Raw genomic sequence first — 15,344 nt, 5'->3', positions numbered from 1 at the left:
AACATCTGACAAAAATATCTAAAGACACTGAAGCAGCAAACTTTGTGGAAATTAATATTTGTGTCATTCTCAACTTTTTGCACTTAAATAATTCTCTATTTCTTCTAAAATAAGTTGAAATAGAAAAAAAATGTTTGTTCTCCTCCACACCTTGTTATTGGACTTTAAACATTGCAGATGCAATTTTATTTCTGTCAACTTAAGTTTACAATTTTAATTTAGGGAAAAGGAAGATGTACTAAATTATTGGCATCCCAGAGCTAGTATTTGGTTGCACAGCCTTTGGCCAAGAACTGCAGACCCACGGTTCTTGTAGCCATCAGTAAGCTTGCTGCACCTTTCTACTGTCAATTTGGTTCACTCTTGAGCAGCCAACTGCTCTAATTCGTAAATGTTTGGGGTTGTTGTCCTGTTGGAAGACCCACAACATTCAATAGAGACTGAGTTTTTGGACACTGGGTTGAACATTGGACTCCAAAGCACCTGATAATCTGCTGATTTCATGATGCCTTTCAGTTCAAGGCCCTCAGTACCACCACACAGCACATTTCAGATCAGAATTTTAACATAAATTGTGACCCACTGAAATCGTGTTAAATGGAGAAGGAAACTGAGATTTTGCGGGAAAAGATCAGGGTGCCTTGTGAGGATCAGGCGACGAGTGGCTAATCTGCCTTTGCCTTCCGTCCTGCTAGCATATGTTCAATCGCTTGAAAATAAATGGGACGAATTGAAAGCACGTATATCTACCAATGGGACATTAAAAACTCTTATAATTAACCAAATTGTGGCTGAACGACGACAATAAGAACATACAGCTGGCGGGTTATACACTCTATCGGCAGGCTAGAACAGCAGCCTCTGGTAAGACAGGGCGGGTGCTTATGCATATATGTAAACAGCTAGTGCAAGATGTCTCAGGAATTCTCAAGGTTTTGCTCGCCTGAGGTAGTGTGGTCTACAGCTTATCATGAGATACACTATCTACCTAGAGAGTATTCATCTGTATTTTTGTAGCTGTCTACATACCACCACAGACCAGTGCTGGCACTAAAACCACACTCAATGAGCTGTATACCGCCATAAGCAAAAAATAAACCGCTCATCCAGAGGCAGCGCTCCTTTTACCCCTTTTTCTCCCCAATTTCGTGGTATCCAATTGATAGTTACAGTCTTGTCTCATCGCTGCAACTCCTGTACGGTCTCGGGAGAGATGAAGGTCGAGAGCCATGCGTCCTCTTAAACACAACCCAACCAAGCCGCACTGCTTCTTGACACAATGCCCACTTAACCCGGAAGCCAGCCGCACCAATGTGTCGGAGGAACTGGCGACCGTGTCAGCTTGCACTGCGTGATGGGACAAGGACATCCCTGCCGGCCAAACCCTACCCTAACCCGGACGACGCTGGGCCAATTGTGCGCCACCCCATGGGTCTCGCGGTCGCGCCCGGCTGCGACAGAGCCTGGACTCCAACCCAGAATCTCTAGTGGCACAGCTAACACTGCGATGCAGTGCCTAGATCACTGCGCCACTCAGAAGGCCCCTGGGGACTTTAATGCAGGGAAACTTAAATCAGTTTTACCTCATTTCTATCAGCATGTTAAATGTGCAACCAAAGGGAAAACAATTCTAGACCACCTTTACTCCACACACAGGGACATGTACTAAGTTCTCCCTCGCCCTTCCTCCATTTGGCAAATCTGACCATAATTCTATCCTCCTGATTCCTGCTTACAATCTCAAATTAAAGCAGGAAGCACCAGTGACTTGGTCTATGAAAAAGTGGTCAGATGAAGCAGATGCTAAACTACTGGACTGTTTTGCTAGCACAGACTGGAATATGTTCTGGGATTCTTCCGATGGCATTGGGGAATACACCACATCAGTCACTGGCTTTATCAATAAGTACATCAAGGACGTCATCCCCACAGTGATTGTATGTACATACCCCAACCAGAAGCCATGGATTACAGGCAACATTCGCACTGAGCTAAAGGGTAGAGCTGCCGCTTTCAAGGAGCGGGACACTAACCTGGAAGCTTATAAGAAATCCCGCTATGCCCTCTGACGAACCATCAAATAGGCAAAGCGTCAATACATGGCTAAGATCGAATCATACTACACCGGCTCAGACACTCGTCAGATGTGGCAGGGCTTGCAAATTATTACAAACTACAAAGGGAAGCACAGCCGAGAGCTGCCCAGTGACACGAGCCTACCGGACGAGCTAAATAATTTCTATGCTCGCTTCGAGGAAAGTAACACTGAAACATGCATGAGAGCATCAGCTGTTCCGGACGATTGTGTGATCACGCTCTCCGCAGCCGATGTGAGTAAGACCTTTAAACAGGTCAACATTCACAAGGCCGCAGGGCAGATTACCAAGAAGTGTACTCTGAGCATGCGCTGACCAACTGGCAAGTGTCTTCACTGACATTTTCAACCTCTCCCTGTCTGAGTCTGTAATACCAACATGTTTCAAGCAGACCACCATAGTCCCTGTGCCCAAGAATGCTAAGGTAAACTGCCTAAATGACTACCGACCTGTAGCACTCACGTTTGTAGCCATGAAATGCGTTGAAAGGCTGGTCATGGCTCACATCAACACCATCATCCCAGAAACCCTAGACCCACTCCAATTTGCATACCGCACCAACAGATCCACAGATGATGCAATCTCTATTGCACTCCACACTGCCCTTTCACACCTGGACAAAAGGAACACCTATGTCAGAATGCTGTTAATTGACTACAGCTCAGCGTTCAACACCATAGTGACGTCAAAGCTCATCACTAAGCTAAGGACCCTGGGACAAAACACCTCCCTCTGCAACTGAATCCTGGACTTCTTGACAGGCCGCCCCCAGATGGTAAGGGTAGGTAGCAACACATCCACCACTCTGATCCTCAACACGGGGGCCCCTCAGGGGTGCGTGCTCAGTCCCCTCCTGTACTCCCTGTTCACTCATGACTGCACGGCCAGGCACGACACCAACGCCATCATTAAGTTTGCTGATGACACAACAGTGGTAGGCCTGATCACCGACAACGATGAGACAGCCTATAGGGAGGAGGTCAGAGACCTGACCGTGTGGTGCAAGGACCGCAACCTCTTCCTCAACGTGATCAAGACAAAGGAGATTATTGTGGACTACACAAAAAGGTGGACCGAGCATGCCCCCATTCTCAACAATGGGGCTGTAGTGGAGCAGATTTCACTAGATTCAACATTGGCACAGAAAGAAAGTCCCTGTCTTCCTAACATTGAGGTGACCGCAACAATTCTCCTCAGATACTCCCTTCTTTCTGCAGTATCACTAGCATGGGCAGATGTTAAAATCTGAGCAATGTTCGCATGATTGCTAGTTGCCTGGTAGCTTTGCCATGCCACAACACTGTCTCTGTGTGTTTGTGCCATCTCATGTTTTCTGAAGATAAACAAAGCTTTTTTCCAATTTTTACAGCCATTAATGACAAAATAATGAAATGTAATGTTTTTGCCAAAAACTCTACATGGAAAGCAAAAAGCTGCATTTTTTGTGGACAGAGTACACTACTCAATTGTATTTCACAAACCAGCAGTGCTGAAATGGCCTTTTCTGTGTCCCAAAACTTTTGTGTGGGTAGCTATTCAGCTTCACTTGTCTGGGCCCAGTGTCTTTGTCACCAAAATCGCTCTCATTTCTGGAAGGAGTTGCTGCAGCAGCTTGATTACTTTCTTTCTCTGGATCTGTTTGTTGTCCCTCCCTCTCTAGATCTGTTCGCTGTTCCTCTCTCTCTGGCTCTTTTTCTTGACTCTCTTTCTCTGGGCATGCTTGCTCTCTCTCACTTATATAGCTCACATGCTGATCTCTGCCTTGCACAGAAGCCACTCTTTCTGCATGACCCTTGAACATCATTTATTTATGCCTAGCAAAGTAAGACATATGCATCTACTCGCTTTTTTATCACTAAACACCTGTCTCAACGTCAACAGTGAAGAGGTGACTCCGGGATACTGGCCTTCTAGGCAGAGTTCCAAAGAAAAAGCCATATCTCAGACTGACCAATAAAAAGATTAAGATGGGCAAAAGAACACAGACACTGGACAGAGGAACTCTGCCTAGAAGGCCAGCATCCCGGAGTCGCCTCTTCACTGTTGATGTTGAGACTGGTGTTTTGCGGGTACTATTTAATGAAGCTGCCAGTTGAGGACTTTTGAGGCATCTGTTTCTCAAACTAGACACACTAATGTACTTGTCCTCTTGCTCAGTTGTACACCAGGGCCTCCCACTCCTCTTTCTATTCTGGTTATAGCCAGTTTGCGCTGTTCTGTGAAGGGAGTAGTACATTTTACATTTTAGTCATTTAGCAGACGCTCTTATCCAGAGCGACTTACAGTAGTGAATGCATACATTTCAATTCATTTCATACATTTTTTTTCCCCATACTGGCCCCCCATGGGAATCAAACCCACAACCCTGGCGTTGCAAACATCATTGCAAACACCATGCTCTACCAAGTGAGCCACAATTAGTACACAGCGTTGTACGAGATCTTCAGTTTCTTGGCAATTTCTCGTATGGAATAGCCTTCATTTCTTAGAACAAGAATAGACTGACGAGTTTCAGAAGGAAGCTATTTGTTTCTGGCCATTTTGAGCCTGTAATTGAACCCACAAATGCTGATTCTCCAGATACTCAACTAGTCTAAACAAGGCCAGTTTTATTGCTTCTTTAATCAGGACAACAGTTTTCAGCTGTGCTAACATAATTGCAAAAGGGTTTTCTAATGATCAATTAGCCTTTTAAAATGATAAACTTGGATTAGCTAACACAACGTGCCATTGGAACACAAGAATGATGGTTGCTGATAATGAGCCTCTGTACACCTATGTAGATATTACATTTAAAAAATCTGCCGTTTCCAGCTACAATAGTCATTTACAACATGAACAATGTCTACACTGTATTTCTGATCAATTTGATGTTAATGGTAAAAAAAATATATATATATTTCAAAAACAAGGACATTTCTAAGTGACCCCAAACTTTTCAACGGTAGTGTAAGTATTCACACCCCTGAGTCAATACTTTGTAGAAGCACCTTTGGTGGCGATTAAAGCTTTGAGTCATCTTGGGTATGTCTATCAGCTTTGCACATCTGTATTTTAGGATTTTCTCCCATTCTTCCTTGCAGATTCTCAAGCTCTGTTAAGTTAGATGGGGAGCAGCTGTGAACAGCAATCTTCAGGTCTTTCCACAGATTTTAATGGGATTCAAGTCTGGGCTTTGGCTGGGCTACTCAAGGACTTTCATATTCTTGTTCCCATAGAATGATGTTGCCAACACCATGCTTCCCAGTAGGGATGGTGTTAGACGGGTTATGAGCTGTGCCTGGTTTCTCCAGACATAGCGCTTTGCATTCAGGCCAAAGAGTTCAATTTTTGTCTCATCAGACCACATAATATTTTGCTTAATGCTCTGCATCTTTCACGTGCCTTTTTGCAAACTCCAGGCGTGCTGTCATGTGCCTCTTTCTCAGGAATGGCTTCCGTCCGGCCACTCTCCAATAAAGCCCAGATTAGTGAAGTGCTATAGAGAATGTTCTCCCATCTCAGCCAAGGGAACTCTGTAGTTCTGTCAGTGGTGATTGGGTTCTTGGTCACCTCTCTGACCAAGGACACTCTTGCCCGGTTGCTCAGTTTGGTTGAATGGCCAGCTCTAGGCAGAGTCTGGGTAGTTCCATATTTAAAACATTTCTGAATGATGGAAACCACTGTAAACTTTCAACACTCTAGAAATTGTTTTATATCCCTCCCCGGATATATGCCTCATTACAATTATATCTCGGAGATCTACGGACAGACAGTTCCTTGGACTGCATGGTATAGTTTCTGCTCTGACGTGCACTGTCAACTGTGGGACCTTATATAGACAGTTTTTTCCCCCTAAATCATGTCCAAACAATTGAATTGACCACACGTGGACTCCAATAAAGTTGTAGTGACGTCTCAAGGATGATCAAAGGAAATTGGATGCACCTGAGCTCAATTTGGAGTGTCATAGTAAAGGGGTGTGAATACTTATGTAAATTACATTTCTGTATTTCATTTTCAATAAATGTGCAACAATTTCTAAAAATATGTTTTCGCTTTGTCATTATGGGGTATGGGTGGGTGGGGACTATTTCATCAATTTTGAATTCAGGCTGTAACACAACAAAATGTGGAAGAAGTGAAGGGGTATGACTTTTTTTTTAAGGCACTGTCCTTTTAGTTTAATCTAAAATAAACCAGACACTGTAGCCTTCTTTTATTTCAACTTGACTGCATTCGTTACAGGGTGTGTATTTTTTGTTCCTCTTGGCTACTCAATGAAATCCTGCCTTTACAGGATTTACCATATGCTTTTCCACACGCTACAGTTGACCTTCGTTGTAAAATGAAGGACCTCCCTCCTGTCACTCAGGGCGCGAAATAAAGTAATTACTCAATCCTACACTGCACTGTGCAGTATGTGCAAGCCCGTTATCGGATGGAGGGAAAGCAGCTCTACGTCTGATGTGACTAGTGGTACCGTACTCTCTGCTGAGCAGCATGTGGTCTCCGAAGACACTCACAACATGTTGACGGGATTCTTCACGGTACATAATACTGTTGCAGGACAATCATCTCCAACACAGAGGCAACAACGCAGATTTTACATGAGAGTGACAGGGATGTAGACTACAACAGCATTAATATAATCACATTACATAGCCATTAAACATGATATGAAATACAACAAATAGAAGACCAAGAGCTACAAACAGGTAAGTCCTGTTCCACTATTTTACCTGAGCAACTTCAAATAACATCTTAAATGTAAACCCACTGCATGAATTAATACATGTTAAAATTAATGTGGCCCACTATAGTATATGTCTACATTATTTGGCTACTTTCTTGTAGTCCAATAACACCTTCTACCTTATCTTCCATATAATATTGTAATAACATCAATAGTAATAGATTGTTGAACATGTAATCAAAAAAGCCTACATCTTTGTGTTTATTATTATGTCATAGCTCTATTTTCCTTGTGGTAGAGTCCTAGTGTGTTATTTTATCTACCAAATAGGTCAATGTTTCTTTTGCATCAAATTACTTTTGAATATTGATTCGTTATTTGTAGATAATAATGTAAACTGTAGTAAGAGAAATGGGACTCATTTTGCTTTCTTGGGTTTTTGGTGGTAAGTCTGTAAGTAGGCTAAATAGTATTGATTGACTTTATGAGTATGAGCTATTTTCAACCAGGCTTTATTGTGGGAACATATACCGGCACAGAGGCTGTGTGTTTCTCCCACACTCCTCTGGGAATACCTCACTGCAGTCTTCAGAGGTCTGACTAGGAAACCATCACTCTCTCTGCATTCAATAGGTCTATATCCAGGAGTGAATGTGTGATGTGCAGATACATCAATGATACTGGGAGAGAAGAAAGAAAGAGAGGTGGAAGTGAACCTATTGACAGGGAATGGAAAGTGCAGCCAGGCCATTCAAGATTGACTTTGAAATTGGACGTCTAGCCATGTCCTGAGGACGTTGGGAAATGCCTTCAAAACCGGTACTCATTGGAGTTAAGGTTTGGGATAGGGTTAAACATTAAGTTTAGACATTCATTCCAAATGGTTAAGATAAGGGTTAAGGTCTGGGATAGGGTTAAAAACAAAAATAAGAAACCAATGTCCACAACTGGGATTGATCCAGAGACAGAAGGTTGCGTGGTCGATCCCAGTTGTGGACACTGGATTTTTATTTTTCAGAATGAGAGCCTAAACTTAACATCAGACCAAGGCTCTGCATCTGTCCTCGTGCACCTAAATCTTAGTGCTGCTTTTGATACCATCGATCACCACATTCTTTTGGAGAGATTGGAAAACCAAATTGGTCTACACGAACAATTTCTGGCCTGGTTTAGATCTTATCTGTCAGAAAGATATCAGTTTGTCTCTGTGGATGGTTGTCTTCTGACAAATCAACTGTAAATTTCAGCATTCCTCATGGTTCCGTTTTAGGACCACTATTGTTTTCACTATATATTTTACCTCTTGGTGATGTCATCCAGAAACATAATGTTAACTTTCACTGCTATGCGGACGATACATAGCTGTACATTTCGATGAAACATGGTGAAGCCCAAAAATTACCCACCCTGAAAGCCTGTGTTTCAGACATAAGGCATCATTTTTTTACTTTTAAGCTCAGACAAACAGAGATGCTTGTTCTAGGTCCCAAGAAACAAAGAGATCTTCTGTTGGATCTGACCATTAATCTTGATGGTTGTGCAGTCATCTCAAATAAAACTGTGAAGGACCTCAACGTTACTCTGGACCCTGATCTCTCTTTTGAAGAACATATCAAGAATATTTCAAGGACAGCTTTTTTCCATCTTCATAACATTGCAAACATCAGAAACTTTCTGTCCAAAAATGATGCAGAAAAATTAATCCATGCTTTTGTCACTTCTAGATTAGGCTACTGCAATGCTCTACTTTCCGGCTACCCAGATACAAGCACTAAAAACACTTCAGTTAGTGCTAAACACGGCTGCTAGAATCTTGACTAGAACCAAAAAATGTGATCATATTATTCCAGTGCTAGCCTCTCTACACTGGCTTCCTGTTAAGGCTAGGGCAGATTTCAAGGTTTTACTGCTAACCTACAAAGCATTACATGGGCTTGCTCCTACCCATCTTTCCGATTTGGTCCTGCCATACATACCTACACGTATGCTACGGTCACAAGACGCAGGCCTCCTTACTGTCCCATAGAATTTCTAAGCAAACAGCTGGAGGCAGGTACTTTCTCCTATAGAGCTCCATTTTCATGGAATGGTCTGCCTATCCATGTGAGAGATGCACGCTTGGTCTCGACCTTTAAGTCTTTATTGAAGACTCATCTCTTCAGTAGGTCCTATGTTTGAGTGTAGTCTGGCCCAGGGGTGCAAAGGTGAACGGAAATGCACTGGAGTGATGAACCGCCCTTGCTGTCTTTGCCTGGCCGGTTCCCCTCTCTCCACTGGGATTCTCTGCCTCTAACTCTATTACAGGGGCTGAGTCACTGGCTTACTGGTGCTCTTCCATGCCGTCCCTAGGAGGGTTGAGTCACTTGAGTGGGTTGAGTCACTGACATGATCTTCCTGTCGGGGTTGGCTCCACCCTCGGGTTCGTGCAGTGGGGGAGATCTTCGTGGGCTACACTCGGCCTTGTCTCAGGGTAATAGATTGGTGGTTGAAGATATCCCTCTCGTGGTGTGAGGGCTGTGCTTTGGCAAAGTGGGTGGGGTTATATCCTGCCTGTTTGGCCCTGTCCGGGAGTATCGTCAGACAGGGCAACATTGTCTCCCGACCCCTCCTGTCTCAGCCTTCAGTATTTATGCTGCAATAGTTTGTGTCGGGGGGCTAGGGCCAGTTATATCTGGAGTATTTCTCCTGTCTTATCCGGTGTCCTGTGTGAATTTAAGTTCTCTCTCTAATTCTCTCTCTTGGCCTGATGACTCCTTGCTGTCCCCAGTCCACCAGGTCATGCTGCTGCTCCAGTTTCAACTGTTCTGCATGTGGCTATGGAATCCTGACCTGTTCACTGGACGTGCTACCTTGTTCTGGACCTACTGTTTTGGACTCTCTCTCTCTACCGCACCTGCTGTCTCTAACTCTGAATGATCGGCACGTCCTTTTGCAATATTACAACAACAAAGAAGTTACTGTTTTTTTCCCTCTGACATCATTACACGCACAATAGAAGAGCACAATATGTACTGATATTTTCTGTTACCATGCTGTGCAACGTCTCCTCAGCTCAGCAACAAAAACCATAACAATGGAGGTGGGGCGGCCGTGGCGCTATTTCCGCCTACTGAGGATTCCAACACACACACACATTTGTTTCCTAAATGAATACATGGACAATTAATTTATACAGTGTGTTATATAAAGTGGCATACACTGAGTGTACAACACATTAGGAACACCTTCCTAATATTGAGCTTCACCCCCCCAGCCTCAATTCGTTGCAGCATGGACTCTACAAGGTGTCAGAAGCGTTCCACAGGGATGCTGGCCCATATTGACTCCAATGTTTCCCACAGTTGTTTCAAGTTGACTTGATGTCCTTTGGGTGGTGGACCATTCTTGATACACAGGGTAAACTGTTGAGCGTGAAAACCCAGCAGCGTTGCAGTTCTTGACATACTGAAACCGGTGCGCCTGGCACCTACTACCATACCCCGTTCAAAGGCACTTAAATCTTTTGTCTTGCCCATTTACACTCTGAATGGCACACATACACAATCCATGTCTAAATTGCCTCAAGGCTTGAAAAGCCTTCTTTAATCTGTCTCCTCCCCTTCATCTACACTGACTGAAGTGGATTTAACAAGTGACATCAGTTAGGGATCATAGCTTTCACCTGAATTCACCTGGTCAGTCTATGTCATGGGAAAGAGCAGGTGTTTCTAATGTTTTGTACACATACATGTATAGTCCCTTGCACTTGTTTCAGCTTTCTTGGTCACTACCAGTGCTTCCTTTTGGTATAAAATATTTCCTTCCTGCAAACAGAAGGAAATGGATGAATATGGAATATCGTGAGGTACTGGCAACGGTCCCCTAATTAGTCATGTGACCAACTCCGTAACACACTTAGAGAGCCATATTTTCAACTCATTAACTCCAAGACTTAAAATGTGAATTATCTGTCTATTCCAGTGCTCTGACCTTCACCAATAGCATAACAAAACAGAGCCAATCGAGGGCTACGGGCCTGTTCAACTGTGATTGGCTTATTGACCAGCTGTCTGGAATTTTAACAGCCACTCATTCTGTGTTACAGACCGATCCTTTCTTTTTATGCAGAAATTCAATTACCATTTCTTTCCAGGTCATAAATATTTTTGCTAGTTTCAAAATGGCGCTAAGGAGCAGTTAGAGACACAACTATTCTGGTTGAAAGTGTGGTTGTATAAAATAGGAAAAAAATACAAGGAGTACAAGGAGAGGCAAGCGGATGAAAGCAGGAAAAGATGAAGATGGTGTACTGGTGGTGTGACAGAGATGTAGAAGATAAGGCCTTCTGTAAAAGTAACATTTAATATAGCTAGGTCCAAACAATCTATTAAAAGTCGTTGTATTTAGAGGCCTTATGCGGACCTTATGTAAGGGCTATTCAGGGAGTAAAATTTAATTTACATAATATATTTTTTAAATGTGCTTTATCTTTATAAGATTCCTCTAGTTTAGGTAAACATTGTGAAGCTTTTTTATTTTGCGGGAAAACTGGCCAAACAGCATGTTGGTCAGATGGAAGGTTGGACCTTGAGAGGCAGAGACAGGTGTTCACTGTGTTGCCCTATCACCTGAATGATTCATGGTTGGGTTTTACAGAAATATGGACCTGAAATAGAACGATTGTGAAAACTTGAGCAGGTTAGACATAGACATAGACAGAGAGACAGAGCGAGAGAGAGAGAGAGAGAGAGAGAGAGCAAGAGCGAGAGAGAGAGGAGATGCAGAGGAAGAAGAGCCTTTTGATAGTGTGTGTGTTTGTATGTGTGCGTGGGTGTGTGTACACGCACGTGTGCACTAGTGCATGTACAGTTGAAGTCGGAAGTTTACATACACCTTAGCCAAATACATTTAAACTCAGTTTTTCACAATTCCTACATTTAATCCTAGTAAACATTCCCTGTCTTAGGTCAGTTCGGATCACCACTTTATTTTAAGAATGTGAAATGTCAGAATAATAGTAGAGAGAATGATTTATTTCAGCTTTTATCTCTTTCATCACATTCCCAGAGGGTCTGAAGTTTACATACAGTCAATTAGTATTTGGTAGCATTGCCTTTAAATTGTTTAACTTGGGTAAAACGTTTCTAGTAGCCTTCCACAAGCTTCCCACAATAAGTTGGGTGAATTTTGGCCCATTCCTCCTGACAGAGCTGGTGTAACTGAGTCAGGTTTGTAGGCCTCCTTGCTCGCACATGCTTTTTCAGTTCTGCCCACACATTTTCAATGGGATTGAGGTCAAGGCTTTGTGATGGCCACTCCAATAGCTTGACTTTGTTGTCCTTAAGCCATTTGGCACAACTTTGGAAGTATACTTGGGGTCATTGTCCATTTGGAAGACCCATTTGCGACCAAGCTTTAACTTCCTGACTGATGTCTTGAGATGTTGCTTCAATATATCTACATAATTTTCCTACCTCATGATGCCATCTATTTTGTGAAGTGCACCAGTCCCTCCTGCAGCAAAGCACCCCCACAACATGATGCTGCCACCCCCGTGCTTCACGGTTGGGATGGTGTTCTTTGGCTTGCAAGCCTCCCCCTTTTTCCTCCAAACATAACGATGGTCATTATGGGCAAACATTTCTATTTTTGTTTCATCAGACCAGAGGACATTTCTCGAAAAAGTACTATCTTTGTCCCCATGTGCAGTTGCAAACTGTAGTCTGGCTTTTTTATGGCAGTTTTGGAGCAGTGGCTTCTTCCTTGCTGAGTGGCCTTTCAGGTTATGTCGATATAGGACTCATTTTACTGTGGATATAGATAATTTTGTACCCGTCTTCTCCAGCATCTTCACAAGGTCCTTTGTTTTTGTTCTGGGATTGATTTGCACTTTTCGCACCAAAGTACGTTCATCTCTAGGAGACAGAATGCGTCTCCTTCCTGAGCGGTATGACGGCTGCGTGGTCCCATGGTGTTTATACTTGCGTACTATTGTTTGTAAAGATGAACGTGGTACCTTCAGGCATTTTTCTGAGGTCTTGACTGATTTCCTTTGATTTTCCCATGATGTCAAGCAAAGAGGCACTAAGTTTGAAGGTAGTCCTTGAAATACATCCACAGGTACACCTCCAATTGACTCAAATGAGGTCAATTAGCCTATCAGAAGCTTCTAATGCCATGACATCATTTTCTGGAATTTTCCAAGTTGTTTAAAGGCACAGTCTACTTAGTGTATGTAAACTTCTGACCCACTGGAATTGTGATACAGTGAGTTATAAGTGAAATAATCTGTCTGTTAACAATTGTTGGAAAAATTACTTGTGTCATGCACAAAGTAGATGTCCTAACTGACTTGCCAAAACTATAGTTTGTTAACAAGAAATTTGTGGAGTGGTTGAAAAATGTTTTAATGACTCCAACCTAAGTGTATGTACACTTCTGACTTCAACTGTACATGTATGCATGTGACTTTGTGTGTGTGTGGATGTGTTTACTATTCTTGTGGGGACCAGAAATCCCCACAAGAATAGTAAACAAACAAACATTTGACCAACTTGGGACATTTTGTTAGACCCCACTAGGTCAAATGCTATTAGTGTTAGGTTTAGAATTACATTAAGGGTTTGGGTTAGGAAATGGGTTAGTTTTAGGGTTAGGAGCTAGGGTTAGGTTTAGGGTTAGTGTTAAAGTTAGGTTGAGGGTTAAGGTAAGAGTACGGGTTAGGGTAAATAGGATTTTGAATTGGACTGAATTGTGTGTCCCCACAAGGTTAGCTGTACAATACCGTGTGTGTGTGTGTGTGTGTGTGTGTGTGTGTGTGTGTGTGTGTGTGTGTGTGTGTGTGTGTGTGTGTGTGTGTGTGTGTGTGTGTGTGTGTGTAGGGGAGGGCCAGAGGATGAGGAATGCTGGACATAAACAACAAGGTATTAGAGACTCAGGATTCCACTCTACATCGATCCACTATCATCATCACAGAGACTGCAGTTCCCTACACTTTAGGTATGAATGAAGTTGTCTCCCCCTATCAAGAGAGACAATAAGTGTCCTACCTGTTATCACGCAGCTCTCAACACAGGGTGGATGACCTGTGTGTGTAAGGTGAATGATGTCCGTGTAAGGTAGAGGATGTGTGGAAAGGAAAGGAAAAGGGGGATACCTAGTCAGTTGTACAACTGAACGCCTTCAACTGAAATGTGTCTTCCGCATTTAACCCAACCCCTCTGAATCAGAGAGGCGTTCACGTCTTCAGTGCCCTGGGAACAGTGGGTTTACTGCCTTGCTCAGGGGGAGAATGACAGATCTTTACCTTGTCAGCTCGGGGATTTGGTTATTGGCCCAACGCTCTAACCACTAGACTACCTGCGTGTAAGGTAGATGATGTGTGTGTAAGATGGATGATGTGCGTGTGTAAAGTGGATGATGTGTGTGTGTGTAAGGTGGATAAGGTGTGTGTAAGGTAGATGATGTGTGTGTGTAAGGTGGATGATGTGCGTGAGTAAAGTGGATGTAAGGTGGATGATATGTGTGTAAGGCCTTTGAGGAAAACACAGAGTAGAGGGAGCATTAGAGCAGGCAGGAACAGGGTTAGGCTGATGGGAGAGATTGGAGTGGAAAAAACACAACTCCATCTTCTCTCCCTGGGGCATCTTGTTTACCTGCGCAGCATGATTGCTATTCTTGCCTCCCTTCATCCCTCAATCCTTCTCTTAAAGCATCCAAGTGAGCGAAACAGCACCCCTCTGTCTCAGAATGTGTAGAGCATGTATCTGATGCTGTCTGGAAATAAATAGTATGGCATGTCATACTATTTTTGGACAGACAGGATCATATACATGGGCTACATATATTAAGACAGAGGGGTGCTGTTTGGCTCGCTCAGATGATTTCTCCAGCAGAGAGGAAGAGGCAAAGCGAGAGGGCTCACTCTTACCAAACTCTGTCCAGAATAAGCCCAATGCGTTTTTATGGGCATATCATCCAGACCTAAGCTTGTAGCCTGCTTTCCCACCTTTGGGACAACGACTCCCATTGTTAGGCCAGAGACATGAGCATTTCGTTATTATATAGAGATCTCTAGTTTCAGCCGCTTGCGAACTGGAAAGAAAATGTGGTGAGTGCATAGTGCACTGTTCGGATGCTGTCTTCCCCTAAAGTAAATTGATGTTTTGCCCAAATTCTATATTAACTCCTGTCTAAATAAAATCATTAAAAATACTTCAACAGAGAGCTTGACTTAGCCATAGAGGATCATTAGCTTATTTTTTTTTAAATAGCTGTGGATTGTTTCAACTCACAAGTGTGTAGGCCTACAGTATGCCTATTTGGGAAGCCCTCGATTTGGGCAGCGCGTGTGGCAATAGGCCGATCTGATTGAGTTGAGGCTGTCAGTGAAAAGCATCTACAGTGAGGGAAAAAAGTATTTGATCCCCTGCTGATTTTGTACGTTTGCCCACTGACAAAGAAATGATCAGTCTATCATTTTAATGGTAGGTTTATTTGAACAGTGAGAGACAGAATAACAACAAAAAAATCCAGAAAAACGCATGAGAAAATGTTTTTGAATGATTTGCAGTTTAATGAGGGAAATAAGTATT

Source organism: Salmo salar, chromosome 12 (assembly GCF_965601325.2).
Source record: "Salmo salar chromosome 12, fSalSal1, whole genome shotgun sequence".
NCBI lineage: Eukaryota > Metazoa > Chordata > Actinopteri > Salmoniformes > Salmonidae > Salmo > Salmo salar.
Note: the sequence above shows the minus strand (reverse complement) of the source record.